The sequence below is a fragment of the Sebastes umbrosus genome, chromosome 4 (assembly GCF_015220745.1).
Source record: "Sebastes umbrosus isolate fSebUmb1 chromosome 4, fSebUmb1.pri, whole genome shotgun sequence".
Taxonomy (NCBI): domain Eukaryota; kingdom Metazoa; phylum Chordata; class Actinopteri; order Perciformes; family Sebastidae; genus Sebastes; species Sebastes umbrosus.
This window is the reverse complement of record NC_051272.1, coordinates 23,054,949-23,082,497: the sequence shown is the minus strand read 5'-3', so window position 1 is coordinate 23,082,497 and position 27,549 is coordinate 23,054,949. Positions and strand designations below refer to the sequence as shown.

The 27,549-nt window shown below is 41.6% G+C and overlaps 1 protein-coding gene across 2 annotated transcripts in view; it reads left to right on the top strand.

Moving 5' to 3' along the window:
* Nucleotides 1-27,549, top strand: part of lrrc4ca (leucine rich repeat containing 4C, genome duplicate a) — a 188,727-nt gene that overhangs the window by 141,006 nt on the left and 20,172 nt on the right. For both annotated transcript variants that reach the window (XM_037767592.1, XM_037767591.1), the window contains one exon: nt 22,382-22,455. The gene's annotated coding sequence lies outside the window, so the exon portion shown is untranslated. The remainder of the gene's footprint in view (nt 1-22,381; nt 22,456-27,549) is intronic.

The following is a 27,549-nucleotide window of genomic DNA, read 5'->3' as shown; positions in this document are numbered from 1 at the left end:
TGCTATTTCTTTTTTTGCGATGCTTGAATTAGAATGTGGAGTTGTGTAGTTAAAAGAGGTCATGTGAATGTGAGGTGTCCCTTACGGCTAAGAAGGCTAAACCACTTCAATATGGAGGCCGGACAGAAACAACTTCTTCCTGTTGTAGCCAGGACGACATCACAATGGACATGACTGATAAGAAAGGACAAGGTCTTTTGAAGGACAAATGAGTGGCACATCCCCAATTGTGGGATGTATAAGTGTGTATTGAGCCAGCCACAAACTTCACTCTGCTCTGGACTTTGGATTCTTCCGTAATTGGAATTCGTATTTTCTTTCATTTCAGCGTTCAGTTTTGAAAGATGAACCTTAATGGCAAATTGTGTTTCCTTGTACGGAATAAAATGATATGAATATATGATATAAATGCATAAAAAAAACAGAGGGTGTTACGCTGGCTTTCAAATTAGATTTTAATGAAGAATGAAAGTGAGTCTGTGGAGTCTCTGGCATAACGTCAGATCCAGCACAGTAACTTTTGTGCAGTGATGAGGCATTCATTATAGCCAGTTAGGAATGGCAGCTATCAATCTGTGAATGAGCTGTAGAAGTCATATAAATTATGCTGCAAGTATAGGAAGCACACCCATAAATGTCAAAAATGCAAATAGACTTCAATGGATGGTTAGGCAAACAGGAAAAGTGTAGAGGAGTCTCTTTTTTTCTTTTCTTTACACCCCAAAAAGCTAGGATTCCTCTATCATCTCATTTAACGCGACAGTGGAGGATTTCATCATTGTGAGGGAGAAGAGATTCACCGACTTAGGGGAGATTGAGTGCTCTCCGCAGTGAAATAGGGGAACAAATCTTCATAAGACCATTTTTGTACTCATTTGTTCCAACATCAAAGGATCGGCTGCATCGTGATTGCGGCCTCTGTGAAGTGGACCCTAATCCAAATTAATTGATGGAGTAGCTGGAACATACTAACAAGAACCGTATTGTTTTGTATGCTTCAATGAGAAAGTTCAACAGGATTTTAGTTTTTGTCTTGTTTTGTAATATCAAACACTGTTGAGATGATACAGCCTTGTGCCCTTTGGCACACATGGACACATTCATTTCTGTAAAGTATCACCTTGGCACATACATCTATTGGACATACATTTTTAAAGAGGAGATGTGTGTTGTGCATCAATAGTACCGTGGTTACTATGCCTCTGCAATCCTCACGACTGAAAAAAAACAGCACATGTAAGCTTTGCTGGCTAACAATGTTAATTTAGTGGCCTACATATGAGTTTATAGATCCCCACCTCCTCCTGTCCACATGTCAAAGTGTCCTTGGGAAAGACACTGAACCCCAAAATGCTAGTGATGGGAATTACGGCTCTTTGAAGCGAGCTGGATTGTATGGCTTTGTTCCTTTCCCAGAGTGTTTGTCAAGTAAAAAAGTAAATGAAGTGTAATATTCTGCACCTGTCAACAAACAATTCTGCTCCACCCACACCTCTGTGTGTGTGTGTGTGTGTCTGCTCGTCTCTCTTGCTCTAGACGTAACTCACAAATATGTGGATTAAGTATGTAATTTAAAAAACACAATCACTGCTCTGTGTCGCTTCTGCCTCCCGCCTGGACCCAGTCGCTGCTGATCTAGGGCAGGCATTTAAATTTGGAATAATAAATAATAATAACAAATAACAAATAATAGTGGACATTAAAACTTGGCTGAGTTGCAGCCACAGGTGGCAGTTATGGTATAATGGTAAAAATAGTCATAAAGGCAATGAACTGAGCCGTCAGTTACATAGTAATATCTAACTACATTTTGGTAAAATGAGCCACAGCGGCTATAGCAGCTATTGAGCAACGGGGTGTTTGATGCCTATTATTATGGGAACTACCACAGAAGAAGTTTTGAGTATTTGCCAGGTGTATATATACTCGCCGGCCACTTTATTAGGTACACCTTGCTAGTACCGGGTGGTCTTCTGCTGCTGTAGCCCATCTGCTTCAAGGTTGGACGTGTTGTGCGTTCAGAGATGGTATTCTGCATACCTTGGTTGTAACGAGTGGTTATTCGAGTTACTGTTGCCTTTCTATCATCTCCAACCACTCTGCCCATTCTCCACACAACTGCCGCTCACTGGATATTTTCTCTTTAAACCCTAGAGATGGTTGTGCGTGAAAATCCCAGTAGATCAGCAGTTTTTGAAATACTCAGACCAGCCCGTTTGGCACCAACAACCATGCCACGTTCAACGTCACTTAAATCCCCTTTCTTCCCCATTCTGATGCTCGGTTTGAACTTCAGCAAGTCGTCTTCACCACGTCTAGATGCCTAAATGCATTGAGTTGCTGCCATGTGATTGGCTGATTAGATATTTGTGTTAACAAGCATTGAACAGGTGTGCCTAATAAAGTGGCCGGTGAGTGTATGTCTGCCTGTCTGTGGACAGATATTGCCATTGTGATAGCGTCGTAATGACGGTCATGTCTAGAAGGTAAGCCCCAAGTTGCGAAACTCCTGTCCTGTGAGATGGTTAAGGTTAAGCTTTGATCTTGAATGGTTAAGGTTAAGCATTGGTCATTGGGCAGCAAGTCTCATGGTCTCTAGTTAAAATTTAATTTATTATTTCTTCTCTCAAAGTCGCATAGTTTTGGTTTTAAAAATGGTGCTCAGGCATGCAACATTACTGTATACGCCCCCCCTAGTAGCAGGCAGACTAGCAAGCCACCTAACAGCCAGTCGTCGGGCGTAACATCATTCAGGCTCACTTGAAACGATCTTTGTGTATTGTGTGATGAAAATATTATTTCAGGGGTAAATACCATTTCAAGCACCGTGAAATTAATCAAACAGTATTAAATCCAAAAACTTGGACTGTGCTCAGGCAATTACAGTGTGAGCAAAGACGGAGGAAAAACACATTTAAGAATGAAGGTGCATTAATTACATCTGTGAATGCAAATGTACCCCAATTCACCTTTGAGGAACCGGGTCAGCATATTGTATTTCGGTGCTGAATAGATGCATGAATAGAATTTGCTACAGGCACATCATTATCTACTAGGTTTGATTGTGAAATGTATCACCCATTTATTTTTAATGCCTTCCTCACCTTGAAAATGGGTAACAGGCCAAGAAGAGTGCCGTGTGCTCCAGACGCCATGTGTGCGGATTGCGGTAGCTGTGGCGTTTGGTGTGTCAGACCTGTTCGTGAACTCAGACAGCGAGTTCATGTCCACTTGCCAGATGCCTACTAGCCTGCTGTCGCGTGTGACATTGCAGTCCCGCTTTCTCTAGCTGTGTCTTTGGCTGTCATTCAGTTTAGCGGGATTGGGAAACCTTCTCTCTTTCTCTCTCTACCCAATCAAGGAGGTGTCTGGCATCATGATGCTCCTGCTTGCAGAAATCTAGCATTTTGAATGACAGTCTGGTTGCGGTTTCTATAACGCTGGATGAAATTTGCAGAAGAAACCACATCTCAGACATTACCCACAGTTTGTCTTAGAATATCCTCAAGGTACAGGAAGAGAAAAATACAGAGGACAAATAAGGAAAGCTTGAGGGAGTGTGTTAAAATGGAGGATTACACTTTGACATACCGTGGGGGTAGCCCTCCCCTTTTTCAGTGCAGCTGAGGTCCAATGTAATTTGCCATGTTTTAAGCTCAATGCCCACGGGCTGTTACAGGATTTAAAGACCTTACGAAATGTGCTAGACCACATATGCTTATAAATCTGAAAGTAAATACAGGGTGTCGGAGTGTGGGACTGAGAAAAAGATCATATCTTGGCTAGCACACATACGGTAGAGCAGCATTAATACATATACATTTATTATCCCAATTAATGAAGGTAAATGAGGATGGGTATTAGAAAAGCTTTAAACTGCAGAGTAACAAGTGGGGAAACAAATGACTTATTATTAATTAAAGTCTAATTTATGTTTAATATTTCTACTTTTGAAAAAAGCAACAAGTACCAGTACATGTTTTTATTTATTACCATATGAGTAATGAAACACTGTACATAATACATTATGCAGATTATATGTGTTTCAGTACTGTATAACAGCCCAACCCTACCAACAAAATACAGTATATGTGAATATTCTGGTAGCAGGATTTCTTCTTTTAGGAAATCTGGTAATTATCTTAGTGAAAAATTGGTAATCTGAAAAGAATGAGCCGTGCCTGTCATTCAGCAGCTATTGTCAGTTAAGGGACCCTTTAGAAAGGCATTATTCTTCCCATGGTGGAGTTACACGGTGTTAAATAGTAGAGGACTGTATTATACTAGGCATGAACAAGTGGAACTATGTACTATAATTATAAAGCAGCACATTGATGTGAAGCATGTATGCTAAGCCATCTTACAGCGGAAGTAAAAGTTTAAAGAGAACCTGTTATGCTTATTTTCAGGTGCATACTTGTATTTTGGGTTTCTACTAGAACATGTTTGCATGCTTTAATGTTAAAAAAAAGCCCAGTCTGCTCTGATTGGTCTGCTGGCCAACTATGATGTGATTGGTCAACCGAACCAAACTCTTTGGACTCCGCTCCAGCTCCGGTCTAACTAGCTTTGTTTGAGGGCGTGTCAAACTAGCCACTAGGCAGGTATTATGCAAATGTGTTACCTGGTGACATCATCACGTTACAGAAGAAAAGGCGGAACTTCAAGCGAGGTGTTTCAGGCAGTTCAGGAGAGTAACTTCCTTTGGCGTGGACTTTGGGCTTTGTAACTTTGCAGACCTTTTTACATGCACAAAAACTATATAACACACTAAAGTAAGAGGAAAAAGCACAAAAGCACAATAGGTCCTCTTTAAAAAGGATCGGTTTCCAAATGAATGAGCATCACCATTTTCTGCTGACTTGCATTATTTCAAAAGATGTTCTTGTTATTTTGTCTAGCCCCTGTAGTTCTCTCTCTCTCTCTCTCTCCAAACTCTCTTATCCTGTCGACTATGTTAAACACCACAGTATCTTCCTCTCCCATCACCACTATCCTGCTTCACATTCTTCCTCTTTCACTAATCTCAATATGCTTTATTCGAAGTAATTGGTTTAGAGAACTGTTTATCCACATCCTCCACATTTCCCAGCCCATGTAATGCCGAATCCGGTAACCTGTGTGCCTTCAATCACTCAGCCATTCCAGGGGAGCGACAATACCTCGACTGATTTCAGCTCCACTGTTCCCTCGGTAATGGGAAAGCTAAAGACGGCTGGCTGCTGGGGCATCGCACAAACAAGGCAGGCCCGGGGAGGGGGAGCAAAAGCTCCTCCAGAAAGCAAGCACATCAGCGCTATTGTTAGCACATAGCGGGAGATTAGCGCTGATGGCTGTATGTGAGCTAGCAGGCTTGGCTGGTGCTCTGTGTCGGATGCTAACCCAGCCCACCCCCGCTGCCACTGCCACCATGTCACAATTAGCCGGAATAGCTGCAGACATGATTGCTCGCCCTGGTTGCGTTGCAGTCAATCCATCTCCAATCACTGTGATATCACCACTCTGGAGATCGTTATCAGCATCATGAATACTGCACCCGTTTTTCACCTCGCAGATTACGCACTTTGCCACAATCAGGAGATACACTATCCATTGTTCATTGCTCTGATTTCTGAGGCTAACACTAGTAACGCAGCATAAAAGTGAACTCTGTGCTGTATTTTTACAGAGCAATGTAGAAACTTTAACCTAGGTGCATACCCTACATTTTAAAAGCCTGATTGCATGAACATTGTAGCCACAGACAGGGAGAGTTCAGCTTCAAATGACATGCAGTCTGCCTCTATTATTCCCAGTATGTTCCTGTTTACCCACACACAGTATTTCGGCGCCTCTGACTGATTACGGTGCCTGATTAATTAGCAGACAGATTGCTAAACGGCGGTGAACATGGTTTGATGTGCAGAGGTAAAGAGTAGACTCTCAATGGAATACAATAATGTCCTATATGCCCTCTCTCTCTCTCTCTTTCCCTTTTCCATCTATTTCTTCTTCTCTTTCTATATTAAGCTCTTCTGGGTTAATCATTCCTAGAGGACGGCGGCACCACGGCGCCGCGAAAAAGCGACACACACAGCTGTGTGCAGTCGGGTTCTTTTGCGCCCACTTCCAGTGATTACAGACCCTTTAAAGGATAACCACAGATCTTACAGCCGCACTGTCTTCAGCGTTGTGCACTTCAAGAGAGGTGAAGAGTTTTAACGCTCCATCCTGGCCTCTCATTTTCACAGAACCGATTCACTTGACCCTATTCTTCATTTTATCCTTATATTTGCCTGTCCTTTCGCTTTGGCACCACAAGAGGGTTTTCTAATCCTCCAGCTTATTATATGGCATCCCTTCACCTCTCCTAACACAACAACCTTATTTTTGCTCTACTGTGCCGTGGGCCCCGGTGGGAGGTGAGTGCTCTAATTCATTTGTTTGCATATGGGGGATATGTCCAGCTCTGATGGATGGCTTTGGCTCTCGCAGTCCCTCAGTAGCTCGGGGTTTACAATAGAATTTGCTTTGAGTCTCTCAAAGGACCGCATCCTCAATAGAGAGAGATAAATAAAACACCCCCACACACATACAGTACGTACAACATACTGACATTCAATTCCCCTACTCTAACCACAGAGAGATGCACACACACACCCGTGATTACACATGTCTACATACGTATAATCACGCATACAGAGATGCATTATTCACCAGTGCCTACACAAGCAGAACATGAATAAAATAATCGAAAGCTGCATAAAAAATTGAAGAAAAAAAAAAAAAGCGGTGGTGATGTATAAGTGCATTAAAGTCTTCTGATGTCCTCACATGAAATCAGCGGTTGCCAGTAATTGCTCTGTCTGCTCCATGTCCAAATTAGTCTGCATGGTGACTCTCTTAATCAATGTGGTTGCAAACTGTGATGTGATGTGACTGCTAACATGGCGTCCCTCTCTCTCTCACTCACACACACACACACACACACACATACACACTCGCGGGTCTCCAGCTAAAGTTAAATGTCTGCCAGCTGAGCGTGTCCCTCAGTCAGGCTTTTGTTCGTCTCCAGCTGAAGCCCTGTTATTTGTCCGCCAGTAATTTGTCAGGAACGAAGGTTTAGGGTTGCCAAATTTGTCAGAGGTTCTATATAAAGGCACACGCTTTGGATTTTTCTTTTTATCATCCTACGTTTTACAGCACTTGTATTTTTGAAAGAAGGTCAAGAAATGCAAATGATTCGAGTATCTGGTGCGGAGATCTGAAAGCGCTCTAGAATCTATAATGCTGTCCATTTCGTAACCAGTCACAGTTATACTGTGTGTGTGTGTGTGTGGTGGTGCCTGTTGTGTCTCTCCACACATGCAGTATGAAAGAATTCATGACTGGCTGAAGTCACACTCTCTGACGATGCTGTGTTGCAGACGTAGTTTCCGAGCGCTGTCTACAGCTTGTAGCACTGAGTGCTCTCCGGCATCATCCGTAATGGGATGTGTGTTCGAGTTCAAACAGCAACAGCGCCCTGTCTCATGAGCAAATCTGAAACAAAGCTGTGTACTCCGCTGTTGGATCCGTGCTTTTTGATGCCAAATTAAATGCACAAGCCCTTGAGACATTTCTGCGTCTGTGAAACCGCAGAGGCCAAGACGACTATGACTCGGCAGGGTGAACGGCAGGCATGTGGCAGGGGATTTGTACTTCTTCGGTTCATTTCGTCCCTCCTCTCCTCTTTTCTCTCTCTTTCTTTCTTTCTCTCTCTCTCTCTCTCTCTCTCTCTCTCTCTCTCTCTCTCTCTTCCTGAGTCATTCTCAAAATAGAGCTACAAACCTGAGTACCATTTCTTGGTCAGGGAGCACCAGTAGTATTGTGAGAGAGCATTCGCGCACTTGTTCTATTATTAAATCCCGGTTATGTAAACCACCAGGAGACGACACCGACGAATAATGATTCACCATAATTCAATTGTATAACAGGCCTACTTCGACAAGGAAATCAGAGGAGGTGCGTGAGTGTGCGAATGTGTAAGGGGAGGGCTGCATTGGTTGATTCATTTCCTGCTCATTGAAACAGCTACTTTAGTCACTGTGTGTTTCAATGGTAACATGTTTTCTAAAGTGATATAAGTGTCTAAGTGGCTGATGGTGGGATTGTAAGCATCTTAATATCAAAATTGAGTCATCCAGGCATTATTTGTGACCAAAATGGATTTCATCTTGGTACTACTTCTTACCTAATCACAATCTATATCAGATCAGAGCTGGCCCTAGGCATAAGCGGTATAGGTGAATACTATGTGACCGAGCAGACGCCTCTGCTCCATGGGCCCAATGGATGCAGAAGATCGCCGGAAGTTCCGAGTACTTTTTTAGTCGAAACTCGAGCCATTTTGGAATCATGCGCCACTGATTAGCTTTCATAGGAATGAACGGGGCCCCGCCTCCAACGCTGTATCCAGTTCTCTTAATACATCCATGAGTAGAATGATAATGGGTGCAGCCAGACCTATCTCCACAGCGCTAATAGCTCTGTATTTTATTGTATTAGTATCTTTAAACTGCTCCAATGCACCATCTGCTGTTGTGGAGGATGAATTACTCAGGACATTTGTGAGAAAAATCTTCAGTGCAATCACGGCGGAATGATTGTGCCAAAAGTCATGTGATATTTTTCTCTTTGTAGGATATATTTTTTTGTACTTGTAGGATATATTTTTGTACTTGTAATATATATATTTTTTGTACTTGTATGGATGGTCTACTTTTTTGTATTTGTAAGACATATTTGTTTCTAACGCATTATAAATATGATGTGTATTTGTTTGATGGGTTTGTATTGCAAACATTTGTAAAACAGTTTTTTTTGGTTTGTTAAGTTTTGTCAGGATATTAGCTCCATATATTTCAGCTATCTTATCTGTTGACCTGTTGACCTACTTTATCCTCTCATCTCACTCCCTCTTTAATCTGTTGGCTGTTATTTTGCTTGATGTCCTTGATATCTTCAAGTGCTCCATATTGATGAAGACAAATACCTTTAATCATAGAGTATCTAGATTAATTTTAGAATCCCACATCAGTGCATGCGCCTTGATATCTGTGTACAATCTTGTGTTATCAGACGCAACAAATAATAGATTTACATGAAAGTTCTTGAAGACCTGTTATTTAGTTGAACTGAGCTGTTACACATTCATATGCCTTGTGAAAGAGAGCCTAAAAATCTATAACCTTTGCTTTTATTGTGATTTATAACATAGTGCTTTGAGATGCCTTCAGCCATTTTACCTTTTCAGTTTTTCTCAGCTCTCTATTGACCCTTTACTGTAGCAGGAAAGATGAGTGGATTTAAACAAAAGGCTCCATGCAGACCTTCCACATGTATTTTAGTACAGGTCAGAATTTACACTCAAAATAGAGAAATAAAACCCTGGCAAACGGTAGTAACATTTTACACAGGTCACGTCGTGCCATGCCATCTGACCTGGCAGTCCTCCCAAAAAAAGAAATAGAGGGGAATCACAGCTGCTGTCTCACACTTTCTCTCCCTTTCTGTGTCTCGCTCGTTCTCAGACAGGCGTTACCCCATCTATCCAATCCACATGGGGGGAAGCACAGTCTTAGTTATCATGTTTAATTTGTTTCCCACTGTGTCTCTAGTGTTCGCAGCTGAATTATCAAAGCGGTTGGATCTCCTCTGTTCCATACAGCGTGTCTGATAGCCAAGTGAGAAAAAGAACGTATGAAGAGGAGGACTTTTTATTATCTAATGCATTGTTAAATAGTTACTCAAGGCTTTGGGCTGTCAAAGTTAATGCGATAATAACGGGTTAACGCATATTCGTTTTAACGGCACTAATTTCTTTAACGCATTAATGCAATCGATCTTTCGGAGATTGTAACGGGCACAGTTTTTCAAGCTAGAGAGAACATACTGGTATCATATGAAACTAGAAAACCTAGAAGAATTGTTGGCAACCTGTTACCAACCATGTCATACTAGCTTGCCAGGAAGGAGACTAAATAACACTTCAAACTTGCGCTAAATGTTGGCAACATGCCCACTTTATGATAATCACATGCAGTTTGTAGCAAGTCATAGTCAAGTCAGAACACTGACACACTTACAGCTGTTGTTGCCTGTTGGGCTTGAGTTTGCCATGTTATGATTTGAGCATTTTTTTATGCTAAATGCAGTACCTGTGAGATCCTGTGTGTCATTGTTTTGTATTATTCATTTATTTTCAGTAATAATCATACATACATTTGCATAATGCAAGCATATTTGCCCACTCCCATGTTGATAAGAGTATTAAATACTTGACACATTTCCCTTTAAGGTACATTTTGAACAGATAAAAAATATGCGGTGATGAATCACGATTAAATATTTTAATCGATTGACAGCCCTAGTTTGAATATCACTTCATAAAAGAGGTATGATTTCTTCTTTTAAGCATGTTGTGTATAATTAGAGGTTGTTCGTAGGGACAAATGCTTTGACACCTGACCGGATAGGTTTGATCATTAAACGGGAGACTGATTTTGTGAAATGTATATCTCTGACCAGATCCAATCAGTGGCCCCAGAGCCAGCACATATAAAGCGTGAGAGCACACGGTGAACCGGAGTGAGCAGTGACCCATGCTGAGGATCTGCTTTGATAATTAAAGTTCATTGCTTCTCCATTGCGCTTTTTTCTTTATTTATAGCATAATTTAATTTGGCATGGGGGGGGTGGGGACAAAAAAATAAAGTGCACTTTAGAGTCTAATTGATGCTGGTTTCTCCTTAGTCCTGCATCCTCAGCATTCTTCCCCTCCAACCAATGAAGTTAACTAGGCGCGGGATGGAGTGCAGAGGAAGATAGAGGGGAGGGAGGAAAGCGAAGGGAAGGGCAGGCGAAGGGAAGAAGAAGAAAATAAGGAGGTTATCGCGTAGGGGGTGCAAATTTGATTTCTTCTACATCCATTGTCGGCTCGTGGCTTTGAGAGGCGGCGGAAGCCGAGTCCGTTTTCTCGTTACTGTTGTGAGGGAGATTAGCAGAGGCTGGGCTTGTTTCTATTTGAGGAATAATGAAGACTGTGTCCCTATTCAAAGCCTTCTCTACTCTTGCAGCAGGTCTTCTATTAGTCTCGTACATGCACTCTGTCTCTCTCCCTCCATAGAAATGTAAAAGCGTGTGATGGTTTACTCATCCTGTTTTTATCCGTCGTATAAAATACGATATACCAGAGTGGGTTTGTGTAGTGGCACGGCAGTCAGAATGTGGAAGAAAGTCGCATGGAAATGGCAAACATCCTGGAGTATCACGCTCTCGCCAGGTGAAAAATTCTTACAGAGGAGCTTTGCTGCGGAGGAGCACTTTACTGTACTGTAGCAACAATGTCATCCTAATTATGTGCTTGCTGAAAACCTGCTCTGACACAATGCCCGGATCCCTCCCTAGATGGTAGAAAGGGGAAGGGATTGCCTGACATCGGTCTGAAAGTATGAGTTCCCTTGCATACTTTCTGCAGCACTCTTATTTTTAGTATCTTGACTTTTGTAAGCTATGGGGAACCTCCCAAATGACCTGAATGTAGGGATGCATTTGACACCTTTGTTCATTAAGAGAAATAGGGAGTAGAAAGGAAGCCTTTCATGGGCTCCCATGACAACACAAAGATGCCTGGAAAGGCCATGGAGAGGCGGCCTTACAGAGATTATGTAGCCCCACTTCTTTGCCTCCCAATAATTCACTCTGGTCCTGGTGGAGTAAAGGTGTCAGCCAAGACATTCACACCACCGGTTCATCCGAACAGCGAAATAGAATGATGAAAGGAAAACACCAGAGGGGATGGGGGGAGGACAAGTGGCTTTTTTAATGACTCTGGTGTGTGATGGGAATGCTGTTAATGAGGAGGGCTGGGATAAGAAGCGTTGCTTCCCACATTGAGATAGACAAGCCTGGGAGGAGCCTGAAGAACAACTCCGGCTCGGCTCGCTCGACGCAGCTACAGCTGAGCAAAGCCGAGCGCAGCTCTGCAGACCACAGGAGTGTGGGATGAATAGAGTTTGACTGTGAGGCAGGCAAAGATGGCATCGAGAATGAGCGGCTCCCCTTTTTCTTCTCCTCTTCCCCCATCTCCCAGAGAGACAGTGGCAGCTCTCTGGTGAAGATCAGAAAGGTGGGAGATGGAAAGTGAGCGGGAGTGGGAGAAAGAGGGAGAAGAGAGAGACAGTAGCCCCGGGAGGGTACATCTCCAGTCAGTAATTCCGCTGGGGCTCTCCCCACCGCTCTTCAGTTTCCATCTCCAGATGAAAAATAAATAACCTCTTCAGACGGCCTCCCTCTCCTCTGAGAGAGAAAGAGAGCTTTCCCCAAGAGCGGTGTTCACTTTCCATGCAGTTATCTCTCTGTCTTCCCTCTTTAACTCGGTCTTTCTTCACACACTGTCACATGTCCGTATGTATTTTAGATGTAGATGACCACAGCATGTTCATGTTGCTTAAGGAAACACTATTTGAAATATTAATTGTACTGAATGTTCCCGCGCTAACTACAGCATGGTGAGCATGAATTATTCACTGTGTACATACAGTATTAGAAACCATCTCCAATTGCAAACCAGTGCAATACTGTATTATATTTGAAATATTCTCACATGTAAGTCCGTTCATCAACACAAGAGAGAGGGTTTTGCCAACAAATAAAGTGACCACAACTTAAGAACATGACTTAACACTCACCCTGCATCATCCTTCCTGTATTTATTCCTGCCCACTTAAGCACATTCAGCTTCATGATGACTCACACATTGAAGTATTAGATGCATCCTCCTACCTCCTCCCCTATGAGTCCTGTCCGCTTCAAGCCCGTGTGTTATCGGCTTGTGTCAAGGTGCATAGTACAATACGGAATAAGTAACATTTACTTATCTCTTCCGCAATGGAGCATTTGCTCCCTGTTCAAGCACGACTGGCAGAGCATGGCAGCTGGTGCTGCCAGGCACTGAAAGCTAAAGGCTAGTCTGGCTCGAGATTGTTCTGGAAGGCGCTGTAAGGCTGATGGCCTCGTCAAGAGAGAGAGAGACTCATGGCCGATTGTGCATGACGAGGGCTCCCTGCTATCTGATGCTTCTATCTGGGCTTTCATGCAAAAAAGCAGAGTAGAGGAAATGTGTATGTCTGGTTTTGATTGTCCACTTTGTACTTGTACACAAATGCATAATACATCCAGCATTATTATTAATTCAGCAATGATTTTGCTACGCTTGCCGGCACATGTCATGCTCTTGTAATACGCATGTTAAACATCTCTTACGAACATTTTCCTCTTCTACACTTTACATGTCTTGCATAGCGGTGGCGGCTGGTGACTCAAAAATTGGGGAGGATGGGAGGAAAACCAACCCATGATGTCATGTTATTTTATTTAGTTATTTCTCTTATTTTGCGCGTGCACTTTCATTTTATGTATGGGCTCAGTGCTGCTTGATATATGTGCTGTCATATTCCTAATTTGTGTTTGTCATATAAGGGGGGCATACATGGGATATTGAGTTTAAAATTTTTATTCTGTAAATCTTTTAATCCGGAAAACACTTTGCGCTTAAGTTTGACAAGTGTTATATAAATTATTATTATTACTGCACTAGTTAGCTACTTATCTCTTATGTCTTCTTATCTCTTTCTTATTTAAAATGAAACATTAACAAGTAAAACAATGGATTACAAGATTTAAAAACAATCACTGCAGCATCAGGATGAGAATGAACCTTGTGTGTGTAATGTGTCACTAGAAGCCTGTCTGTAAACTGCTGCCCGTACAGCAGTCCGTTACCCACACCGGGATCCAGAGCAGCATGGGCGTCGGGCCGCCACACGTCACTGTGGGTCCAGCTCTCCATCCACTCCTCCTGCTGCGCGCCCCAGGCAGCATCGACCCTCGCTCAGCTGCCCAGGCTGTCCCAGGGCGCAATATGATGGCGTGCAGCGGTCTGACACGCTGCACTCCTGGACTGGATCTCGGTATGGGCGACAGACTGCTCCACCGGGTCCTTCAGGGCTGCTACAACAAGCTAACTGTTTCATTTGATAACACAAAAAAGGCCTAAATAAAAAAGCATTTGTTTTGTTATGTGTTTAAAAGTAGTTCACAATTTACACGTTATAATTCATTTCCTAATATGCTGCTGTCTGATACTTTACTGCCAGTTCATCACGTACAATACAATGGTGGAGATGGAAGATGACATTTGGACATTATCATTGGACCAACACGATGTCCATCTTGTATTCTGCTGGTAGTTGATTGGTAACAAGCCAAGGGAGGATGACCTCCGTTGGAGCGTCATTTTACGTGTTTTGGCCAATCACAGATAAGCATGAAAAAAATGAAATACATTGAATCGATAGAAGAGGTCCCGCCTCAAGGGAGGACAGCACCAGCCCGTCCTCCCTTGCCCCAAACACCACTTTCTTGTCTGCCCTGCAGGTGTCGCCATTGAAGCATTTTAATTAGAATTTAAATAATGATTTTTTTTTCCAAAGAAGAGATAAAAAAAATATTTTGTAAATGATACTAAGATTTGGTAATGATTCATTTCAACCAATTACTCTTTTTTATATTTTGATCTCCCTCTTGCCTCTCAAAAATAGAGGAGGAGCAACCTCCTCTGCCTCTATGGACCAGCCTCCACTGCTGCATAGTCATCACAACAGTTTTAGAATTTGGCTCCGGGAAGATGCACATTTACACATATTCTAATATAAAGATGTTCACTACCTGTCTTCTTCTCTCTTTCTATTTCTCTATTCCACTGCCTGCCTTTAAGACGATAATGTTCAGCATTATAATCTGGCCTTCATATTACATCCTCTCTCTGGTAGCACGTCAGCATTTTCCTTTCTTAACTCTACTATCAACTTCAACTCCTGATACCTGTAATGAACGCTCTGCTTAGTGCTGATATCGCACTGTAAATCCGCTTAGGATCCCGAGCATTGAGCCCAACGGGGAACGGGATTGCTGCTCCTCCTGTACATTATGCTCACTCTCTTGCATGGTGCGGAGCAGTAGCCTGACGACAAGCCTTTTGCATGATTTCGCACATCACAATGAAATGTGTCCACGTGGATTTTTCAGAAAGCTGGGTGAAGAATTGTCTTAGCATGTGGAAACAGACATGCATGCAGAGAGGGTGTTATGCTGGCTTGCCTGTGAACTGTGTTGCAATGGGGGATTTGAGGCTGAGAAAAAGTGAAAGGTTAGATTTTTCAAAGCAAAATTGTGGCGTTTATTGCAAAAACAAATATATGTTCATCTACACTCATGCATGCATACTGTATAGACAATGGTGTAGACACAAATGAACACACCCGTACACACATAAAACATATACTGACGTCTCACGCCCTGCAGCCGTCTCTGGAGTATGCTCATTACACCATGCTATTTGAAAATAGTTGATAAAGGAAAATGTAATATAATGTAAAGTTTCCCCTCAGGGTAGTGGGACAGGAAATGTCATGGGATCATTAAAATCAAATAGGTTTATCTTCCTTGTAATCATGAATATATTAAGAAATTATAAAATTTCTTATTTGCAATGTTAACACATCGTGGCACAAGAGGTAATGTTATGGGATCACTTAAGTCAAAAGGGTTCATCCTCTGGAGAGCACAGATGTGCAAAGTAAATGTTGCAATCTGCATATTAGAAATAAACAGATGCTGTCAGTCAGTTAAGCTCTGTTTAGTCAGGAAGTCACAGTGAGATCAGAATACAAAAGAGACCCGAGAACATGATTTATGCTCTGGAAACCACAATTATTCAAAGCAGAATTTGTTTTTTTATGTCTAAAGTTAAAAGTTGAGAGTGTAATGGATTGTAGAACCAGATAAAATCTCATGGAAATAATGTAAAAACGGAACGAGTACATCCTCCGCTGCTCATAAATTCACTTAGTAAATTTCATGTAATTTTGTGGATTATATTTTGGCATTTGTTGGGAACAGCTAGACACATTAGCTTGACGTTAATGCTAGAAGAAAGGTCATAGGGTCACCAAAAAAAGGAGGGTTCATCCTTTATGCATCATGAATAACCACAGCTAAGAGAGTAGTGCTACACAAAAGGTGAGGATGGGGTCACCAAAATCAACTATGCTTGTGCTGACACAATAAACTATTAAATGTTTTATGCAGTTAAGTCTGCACGCTTTTACTGCCTAAACACTTAAAGGGAAAACTTTGACTATTTTTAACCCGGGTTTGTTTCATTGCAATGTGGGTGGTATGTGCAAGTGAACAATGTTTGGCTTTCATATGCGTTCCCGTTACCTGGAGCTCCCCGCTCACCCGCCGGTGAAATTCCATCGACAAAAGGATGGTGCGAAATGACGCGTTTCGCATCATGAGGAGCTCCAGGTGCCGATAACATTAGGGCTGTCCTCGACTAAAGAAATTCTTAGTCGACTAACACTCATACGATTTTGTCGACTAATCAATTTGTTGATTTAATTGAGAGATCTGTAAAACTGCGTTAAGAAGAATTATACAAAAAGCAACACTTTAAATCTTGTGTTTACCGAAGATGTGCTCATAAGTTTCTTGGAGCAAGTCATTCAGCATGAAAAAAGCATAAAAAAACGACAATCGACCAAGACCAAAACGACTGATTAGGCAACTAATCGACTAAGAGGTGGCACTCCTGCTGAACATCGTACATTTGCACATACCATCCACATTGCAACTATACAAAACTGGTTGAAAATCATCAAAGTTTCCCTTTAAAGATCCAGATTTTCAGAGTTGTTTTTTTTTATAGCGTAGTTAGACACAGGCTTTTAATCATAAAAACAGATTAATGTGTCTACCAAGAATCCGTTCCTGCATCTATTTAATTCCTGGAGTAAAATCCAAATTAGTAAAATCTGAAGAGAGAACAGAAGACGAAAATTAGAAAATACCTTTCTAATTTGTCAGTTTGCCCCGTTCCTTTGATGGTGCAGCACGATAGCCACTTCAGCTCCTGCTCTCATCTCTTCCTGGAGACCGACACACCCCGTGACTCACCATGATGTCCCTCACACCAGGAAATTTAATCATAATGATAATCAAAAGAAATATTCCACCGCCCTCCCTAATCCTTTCCTTTTTTCCCCTCTCGGTATGTCTCTCACCTTCCTTGCTCACATATCACACTCATTCGCCCCAAAGATTTCTATATACCACTTTGCCGTTTCTTCTTGATTTGTATTCTCCTTTTCTCTCGCTCAGAGCTTTCATTTCTCAGCCATACCTTACAATTTATTCTCTGCCCTCTCCTCTTACCTCACTACATTTATCTTATTCCCTGTCTTTTAAGAGTGATCATGTCTCCTTTTTTGGTAAATTTTAGTCTTAAACCGCACACACAGTTATTCTTCCCAATTGTACAATCTCAGGTTGCTTTCGCATTGATTTGCATTACATATTCTTATTAGCTTAGTGTGTTCTGCTGCCTGTATCACCGTGATGTGGCATAGCATCCGTTCTCATGCATTTTTCTTCAGAGGCTTCTGCCAGCCTTTCATATGAGAGTCAGACATTTCGAGGGGAGAGATTTCATATTGGTAATTTACTCCTCTCTCTCTCTGGGGCTAACCATGGAGTCTGTGTCTTTCATCTTCCCTGCTTCTCCTCAAACTACCTTTTGCCTGACTTTTGCCTCTGCTCTTTGAGTGTTGGCATTGTCCCTGTTTGCCTCCCTCTGAATATTTCCCTCTGTGCCACCCTTAACGGCTTCTTCTCCATGTAAGCGTCGTCATGTAGCTCTCTTATCCCTAATGACAGGGTCTTCATGAAAACAGATCGCAGTGTCTTCGAAAGAAGAACATTTTTGACGGGGGGCCGAACCAATTACCTCTCCCGTCACGAACAACCGACAGCTGGTGGAAACATACGACAGGAGGGTGACTATGGATCCATTTCACATGCAGATGAGGAGAAGGAACATTTCCTTGTCAAAAATTATTAATCAAAGAGACAAGACTAGCCGGAGTGAAACCAAGAGCCAAAGGAATCTTCTATGCACAGTAAACCCCCCCTTTGTGTCTTGTGTTACTCTACTTCCCTTCCATATCCCTGTCAGCCGTTCTTCCTCCCTGCAGAACATATCTCATCCCTCCCCTCTTGCTTGAACTCTCTTTGGACTCCAAATGCTAATTCAGTCAGGCACTTAATCAGACATATTAATTCCATATCTCCCCTGATTGCACTAATTCCACTCTGCGATGAGTTTCTCTGCAGCAGAATTTTGAACAGCGGTGCTAACCGAGGTCGGTAAAAGCATGTCTTTAAAACACGTGTTGACAACAAATGTACGGCAAGGATGATATGTTCGGGCACGACGCTACATGCGGCAGTCCATGTTGTATAATGTTTTGCTGTTATCCCTTCAGCCCTACAGCCATTTCAATTCCATTGGACTTGTAGACAAGCAATGTTTTGTGTCATCCTGGGAAGAAGTACACGAAGCCGTCCTATTAAAATAAATAGACCTCAGCTTGCACCAGTTTGCCAATTACAAATAAGAAAAATCTGGCAACAGTGTCCACTGCTTCTGAATCAGTTTGGTTAAACAATACAGTATGGCGGCATATTTGTCTGTAGTTGTCAGTGATTATTGACAGTAAATCCATGATACAGTGCAGACACATGCATTCCTGTACAAACACACGCACAAACACACAGAGATAAACAGAATGTGCCTGAAAAAGCCTGCGAGCTCTCATATTGTCTACTGACGAATGGTGTACGTAGCTGAGACGTGTATTAATTAAAATCATATTAAAGTACTGATTTAGCCGCATTCTAATTTAATTAAGTCACAGATCATGTAATTGAGAGAATTACAAAATTGCATTCTTTGTTCCAGATAATTGTATTCCATCCTAATGCCTGCTTTAAAGTCCGTTAATTTGTTTTATCTCGTCACCATCGTCTGCGTAAGACATTTTTTTTTTTTAAATGGAAAATATGGCTTGGAATCTCTGTATCATGTCAAAGCAAACCTTAGAAATTTCATGGATCTTTTTAAACTTATTGATATGATCTCTCTGCCTTTTCCAGCACACTCAGTTGGGATAGAGCCATTCTGTATGTAACTTAACAACAACAGTGTGTATTTTAACATTCGACTCATCTATCTATCTATCTATCTATCTATCTATCTATCCTTCTATTTCCCTTACCGTCTCATGGCCACTTAGCAATCTGGCCTGGCGAGGGTCTTCTACCAGACACAGATGGATTTACCACTAGATAATGACAAATGGCAGGCGCAGCTGAGCTGATTTCAGCACTTACTGCTCCTTTGGGAGCCTGTACTCACCACACTGCAAACCACACTGACCACCCCCCACCCAAGATCTTAATTGAACGAGTGGCTGTGCAGCCAATTGATTCATCCTGACATGCATTTCTGGTCATTTCCAGTGGGTGATGTAGTGTGACCTGCAGGTCAAAATATGCTGCGATCTGGAGCAGAAGGCGTCGACATTAGTCTTGATTTGTTGGACTACTACTCTTCCAGAGTAGGACTTTATCTCTGTGAGTTCATGGTAGATAAAGAGTGAACAAAAAAACAAATGGTTGAGCAGATCTTTGATGTCTTGCAGACCCCTAAAGATACGACTAGAAGTTTATTGGACTGACTGATGCCGAAGATGTGATGAGATAATAAATGCTGCTCTGGTGTTCGTGCAAAATATGGGGTGGCAATAATATGTGTCTGGGAAGGTAATTGCTGCAACGTAGGTGCTATGATTTTCATTTCAGTTTATTTTAACTATACAGTTTGTGATGTTTAATGTTTGTGATTCAGAGTTTCAAAAGGCACCACGCTCTGCCCCATGTAGAGAATAGCTAGGATCAACCTGCTGCCTGTTTTCATTGGATGTGATTTTTTTTTTTAAATCGGTGGCAGTGACATGAAAGTCATATGTTGGTTGGACTGATGCAGCCTGATTTCTCCCTTTATCTGGGATGAATGGCTCGCTGCTATTGAATTGTGTGGTTTCCACTTGGAAAAAAAACGCCTACCTAAAATGAATCAGGAATAGCTCCTCAACCATAAGGCTTATATGCATATATCTGGTCTCTTTTTAAAGGTAAGAAGCTAAGAAATATGAGTAAATTGTAAGTAAACTATTATCATGGAGATTACAATGGAGATGCAATAAAGGAAAAAAAGTATAGTATAAAAAAAGTAGAAAATCTAAATTTCAAAGGCAATATCGCCATTAAAACCAAGATCCCATAGACAATGATGCAGCTGAAAGTCTTCTCCTACACTAAGTCTACAACTGTAACTATAAATTTATGATACAGTTGAAACAAGTTATATTAATGTTCATGATTTTTTAGATAAATTGTAATGCTTGCGGTTCATTCTAAAAGTTATTACACTACCTGCTGCACTTAACACTGTAGTTAAATAAAACAAATGCTGCAATATAGAAAGAGTATAAGGAAGCAAATCATACTTTGTCTCCTATCTGTCCTTATCCTACAAAGACCCAACCACCATTGAAGCAGCTGCTGTCTCTGACAGACCAGACTGCCTGCATGTTTAAGGTTTGAGCACAGATTTTATTCTTAATTAGAAAGAACATACATCTTTTAGACACATTCTGATTTGAGACAAGCTTTGAAAAATGCAATGATGCAGTGTTTTGTCAAAGGAGGAGGAAAGCCAGGGGGTGTTTTGTGTGTGTGTGTACGTGTGCGTGTGTGTGTAATATTGATGTTGTTGATAATAACAACAATGATAATGATTACAGCGGCTAAGCCCATATCTATCATCGCTATCTGTGGGCATAATTTGTCATTCTTAGTGAAGTTTCAGCCAGAAAGAATTTCTTCCTCAACTTACTGTGCTGCACTTCATGTTGTTTTACAAATCGTATCAGTTATGTCACTCACCAGGTCGTGTAAATGTGTTGTTCCTGTACAGCTTGTGAATAATTTAGTCTTATTTCTTTCTTTCATTGTACCATTATGTTTCCATGCATGTGTCCCATAGTTAAAGACTGTAGAGCTTGAGACTGGAGACTGGCAAGACATATCAGTCTGGTGATATTCCATATTTTCCACAATGTCAAAAAATCTCATGGAAAGACAAAAAAACAACAATGAATTGATCCTAGCCAAAGCCTCATATAGCTTTTGCCCAAGCGGCAACCTCCAGTGCTGATGAATGAAGCCAATGTGAAAATGCCAAAAACTGACACACTCTGATGAAGACTTGTTGAGTCGAAACCCGTTGGTGGGTGTTATCCATGTCTTCATAAAGGATTTAGAATTCCCAATCAGAGTGCCTCAGGTGTTTCCCAGACTGCCATCCTATACCAAGGACTTCCTTTCAAAGTAAACTTGCCAGTTTTTTTATTGTTATTTGCCAAAAACTGCAGTTCCTCTAATGGCCAGTTGAAGCTGGCTCCAAAAGGGAGTCAATCCCCATAGACCCCCATGTTAAAATGCCCGACTTTAGAGCAGAAATAAACATGTTTACAGCCATAGCTAATACCCCCGTTCATCACAACTGTACAGGGGGTGAATTTTTATAACTCACCCGTTTAAATTATATTAAGGCTTAAAGTTAGGCATAATTAAGAGCGTGGCCACTTTGAGTGGGTGCTGTACCAGGTCGCTGTCTGCTCTGCTGCGTCACCCGGGCGTGAAAAAAGTACTCCCTGGCAGCAGTGCTGCATAAATGAGACTGAGACAGCAAAACCCTTATCTTAAAACAAAGGTTGGGGTCACGATAGACCCACACAATAATGTTCCCGTGGATCAAACACGCGCTTATTTGCACTCGCAGTTCCTGCTCTGCACTAATGGATGGCGGGCGAGATGGAGCGCTTTATCTCCGTTTGCTTTTGTCCCCCATAATTTATTCAGCAGGGTCTGTCCTCGGTGTTGTGTGTGTACTTGTCTCTGTGTGTACAGGCTACACGTGTGTGTGTTTGTGAGGTGTTATGGCTTTGACTGTCCCCTTGTCCCTGGGGATTGAGCTCTTCTGACTAACAGTGGCGTACTGTAAAGCTCCTCGTGTTAGATAGAGGTTCTCAAAGGCACTAAAATATCAGCATCAGCAGAGAGTGCTGAGGAAGTGGTTGAAAGGAAAACCAACAAGATGACTCAATGATTATTTAGAGACAGTAAAGAGAATTTTGAATTAGATGTACTCTAACCTGGGGGTTTAAAAAATTGCATTTTTTGGTAGTCGAGTCGATACATCATAATCTTTCCAAAACAGTGCATTATTCATGGGCTGTATTCCATGGAGCCCATGAAACGGAGTAGCCACAGACTGTATCACTGTAAATCTGTTTTTAAAGTATTCTTACAGTTTGCCTTCTTGTATTTTCAGGGACAGCTTTACGGTGGATTGGAAGATAACATGAGGATGACCAGAACCCCTTGGAGCTGTGATTGAATTGGCAAGTAAGAACTGAATTAGATCAAATCAGAAGCTCAAAGATTGAAAAACAAAACGTGTTTTGTGCTTGTTTGTCATGTCAGAAATGAATGTGTTCAATCTAAACTCTAAATATGAACGTACTCTATTTCATACCTTTGATCAAATCATATTCAGCCATTAAAAAAAAAAAAGAGCTGCAGAGGAAGAAAGTAACTACTTCGGTGTGGATACACCTGGCTTTTTCCCACTCGCCCTGAATAAATCACTCTTATTTCCTCAGCAAACTACACTTCTTAAAGTGTGGGAACACAACACAGTCCAAAGGTGTCTAATTCTGGGTGGATTGGAAACTATAAATCACCAGCGTGTTTCTCTGTCTTCTGCTCCATGTATGCTGGGATTAGCTTCCAGCCCCCTGTGATCATGAAAAGGGATTTAGTAGGGAAAGTAAATGAATGGCTGAATGAATGGGTTGCACACTATTTCAATTTCTCTCCCAATTTATTTGAGCTATTTCACAACTGAGCAATTGAATACTTTCCCAGATACATTATGCACCTTTAAATCATCATATGTTTGCTCAATGATAGTCAGGTGTCAAAAAAACATCCGCATCTTACATTGTGTAAGACATTACACAATTGTATATTGTAAATTAAATGACAATGAAATGTCATCCCAGAGGAACAAGGATTGTGTTATTGAGTGATTGGGCTTTACTTTAAAGGACCAGTGTGTAACAATTAGGGGGATCTATTGGCAGAAAGGGAACATCATATTAAAAAGTATGTTTTCTTTAGTATAATCACCTGAAAATAAGAATCGTCGTGTTTTCCTTACCTTGAAATGAGCCGTTTATATGTACATAGGGAGGGGGTCCTCTTCACGGAGTCCGCAATGTTGCACTGCCATGTTTCCACAGTAACACAGAACAGACAAACCAAACACTGTCAACTTTTCTTGCTTGGGCCGGAGTCAATAACGTAACTCGCTCCTGTCGCCGCTGCCGTCTCTCTCTCTTGCTTCACCACTCACTTCCCTCGTACACACACTCTAAGCACTGGCTGTTCTCCAAATTACCTACACTACTCTTACAACAAATGGCTCTAGAGAAGGCCATTCGCTTTTTTGCGTCGGCCACCATAGTTCTTTTACACACTTGGCACACGGGAGAGGCTTCAGTTGGTTGCAATCTCCAACTTCACCGCTAGATACCGCCAGATCCTACACACTGCCCCTTTAAGAGGAGAACACCTCTTGTTCTTTCAGGAACACCTTGCAAGTCTGCATTATTGAACATGTATGTTCAATCCATAAAAACTGAATAATTTGTAGATCTGTTGAGTGTTTAGCAGGTTGTCTATGGGAATAGTCATTTTTGGAAAATGAGGACATTATGAGGGAATGCTATTTGTTATTATGTATCCAAGGCCAGAATACTGTGTATAGTAACTTTGTGAGAGACAGTAAAAGTTTTTGTTGAGCCTGTGTCATGACTGTGTTGATTAAAGCTTTAATAGGCAGAATGTTTTTGGCACCATTTGGCAAAAAATCCATAATAACCTTTCAGCAAATTGTAATTCAAGTGTTCTGAGAGAAAACTAGACTTCTGCACCTCCTCATGGCTCTGTTTTCAGGCTTAAAAAATCGAGCCTGTGACGGGAGACTTTGGCCAATCACAGGTCATTTCAGAGAGAGAGAGCGTTCCTATTGAGCGTCCCTATTGGCTGTGCTCCAGCTGGTGAGCGGTGCTTGGTATTTCCTCAACTGATCTCAACATGGTTGGAGGGTCACAAACTTTCTCATTTTACAGCTAAACAGTACACTACAAGATGTTTTTGAAAACATTTGAAACGAGAAATAGACATTACAGTAACAGAATATTGATATAATATTGATCGGAGTTTGCGAGTGATTGACAGCTGCTCAGAGACGGCAAGGCTCCAGCTGGGCTCTGATTGGTGGTTTTCCTCCAGTCTGTGAAAACTTGCAGATGCCATTAGGAGTACTGGAGGACACCGGAGGACATATTTGCTCCATTTCTACCCACTGCAGCTTTAATCAGCGAGGCAATATCTTTGCATTTTTTTTAGCTATAATTTTAAGTTCTATTACTGCGTGTAGCAGATGCACACTGTAGTCGCCCACATGTGGTGCAGAGTTATGCTTACAGCCCATAAACCTCCAGCTGTAGTTTTGGCATTGCTGAGTGCAATGGACTCACAAAAATACAATTTAAAACCAAGAAATGTATTACTGTTATTTCTGATTGTGAACTATGAAACGCCAAATGAATATCAGCTCTGTGACTGAAGGATTAAAGTGTTTAGAAACTATTTGATTCATAGGTCTTATACAATGGTTTCACCCAATCACAGCACTGCACTGAATGAGAAATGACACGTGGCTGCTTTGACGCATGAGTAAGTCTGTGGAGGAAATGTATGATAAAAAGTTACCGAAGTGGAAAAATAAGAAGAACTTTATGATTCTCAGCAGTGTTTCTGTGCTGGTACCTCTGCTCTCACTGTCAGAAGTCTATTTTCACAAGACATTTCACCTTTGTGCCAGGCAGTTTTTTTTGTCGTTTCTTTTTTTTTTACAAAGAGGTGCTTTTGGACTGCACACAGAAATACGCCTCTGGTGTGAACAACCCTGCTGCAAATCATGCATGTAACTTCCACTGCACGTCTGCTCCACTTTCGGTGTGAACTACTGTCGCAGTGTCTGGGAGCATTTACTTGCAACCACTGTTCCTCTAGGCTGATGATGCTGTTTGTCTGTGTTGGCCAAATGTTGTCATAATTTCTGCGTCTGTTATCCCTGCCACAGTAAATCACTCTGGAGTTTTTACGGCCGATGCAGAAGCGAATCAGGCACTTACTGTCTGGCCTCTTTCATGGTCTCTCAGTTTAGTTACGTTGCTGTGGAAACTCGCATATCCAAGTGATGATTGTCAGACCTCTTTAAAAGCTTGATGGCATTCATCTTATTTGATATGACTTGCATGAGTAGTTGCTTTTGTGATTCACTTACTTCAAAGATCCTTTTCATGTGGTGTTTCTCTTATTTTATCCACCCTTTATATCCGTCCCAATGGGGCGGTAGATTGTGTTTCTTCATGGAAATTATATTGAATTGGTGCAGTTGAATCAATTCACATGTTTCTTATTTCCTCTAAAAATGTCACGTTTGTTGTTGTTCCCAAGCGTGTGTATTCACATGTGGTGATGTGTTATTGAATGAAAAAACATCATGATTCACAGGACTATCACAACTATTATTTTACAATTCTTAGTCTGAGCTTCACTGTTCTTAGCTTTAATATTGGCATCATTCAATTAGAAAATGGACGACGCGTCTTCACTTCCTCCCACTGTACAGAAGTGAAGCATGGCATGATAAGAACTACCTAAAATGTCAGAAACCAACTTTGGGAAAAATGTATTTGACGATTACTTTGACTTTTTTAGTTTGGTCCATGTACCATCCGCTAACATGGATGAGGCGGGATTTATGACCTATACTGCAGCCAGCCGCCAGGGAGCGATCAAGAAGTTTTGGCTTCACTTTTTGGGAGCTGTCATGTCGTCCATATTTATATACAGTCTATGGTTCTAACTCACACAGGCTTCGCCCTCTACTGGACTCTATGGGTAATACTCTCCTCCAATCCAAAGCAAGTATTCGCCCACTGAAAATTTGCATACCTGTAGCCCGCCAATCAGGACATGCCTACTCGAATACATGCGGACCCAACAGTATGTAAAGGCAGCACATGCCGATTTGCCCACTGAATGTGGTGTGCAGTGTGTCTACTGCTTATCTTTTTGGTCCATGCAGGGTTATGCCATGGCTCTACTCAGTTCAATTGCGTACTAACTGTGTTGGCTTGGGCCCCCTATGCTGTAGCAGCCTAGGTTATAAAGAAGGATGTGGGCCGCAGCGACTAACCTCTAGGTGATCAGTATCAGTGCGGTTGGGTTGATGTTATGTTGCGGCAGGGCGTGCCTTCATCGGGCTCCAACCACTGTACCCATAGAATCCAGAAGAGGGAGGAGCCTGTGTGAGTTACGAACAAAGAACAAAGGTTACGATATTGTAACCCTAGTTCTATAAGCACAGGCGGAGCCCTCTATCAAGGGGGCCCTGATGCTCCTACGCCACTCGCTGAGGAGAATGAAGGATAGCAGACAGCAGTGCTGCCTGTGGGGTCAGCAAGTATTCAGGTAGGTACGTCCTGATTGGCGAATGTGGGCGAATGCATGCTTGTGATTGGAGGAGAGTATTACCCATGTAGTCCATTAGAGGGCTCCACCTATTCTTATAGAACTAGGGTTAGAAAATCATAACTTTTGTTTTGTAATGTAATATCCTACAATTCTTTACAACTGCAGAAAGTTATAATGTCATTAAGTGAAATGACCGCCACTTTCCCTTCTCTCCCCTATTCAATCTGTGAATTAACCTTTGAAATGTGGTTGTGAGCATCTCCAAACTAGGATAGAGTGTGTGTATGAATTTGAAGCAGATTTTTGTAAAGGGAGAAGGTTAACAAATAGGGCCTGGTATGAAAGAGCGAGGACACTCTTCCGTTTAATTCATTTATCGTTTCATTAATATACTGTCAAGTATTTTCCCAATCTTTTTGTGTCAGAATATATCAAAATATAAAGTTAATTTAATACAAATGTAGGTGGTATGTTGAGGTCATAAAAGAAATGCAATCGTTTGACTGGTCAGAAACATTTTAACGGCAGCAAAAACTGAGATCCGAAATTCAGAGCTGAGGAGTTGCCAGTTGTCTGTTCTTTCTTGGGTGTATCTAATCAATAAGAGAAACAACAGTGGTGTTATTGTCAACTAAACAAGGGTTCTTAGTCTTCCACTGTTAACTGCAATTTTGATACAAATCCTACAATCTTCCAGCATGACAAAATACTAAGTATAAACTTCCTAAACCCTGAATAGGCACACAATCTATTTGTTGGCATTTTTAGTGACACACACACACATACATACAGTATGTATTTCTTATCTCATGAAATAATAATTTTCCCCCCTCAAGCATCCATTTATATTCAGGTAAATCAAGATGGGTGATAGAGATCAATTTG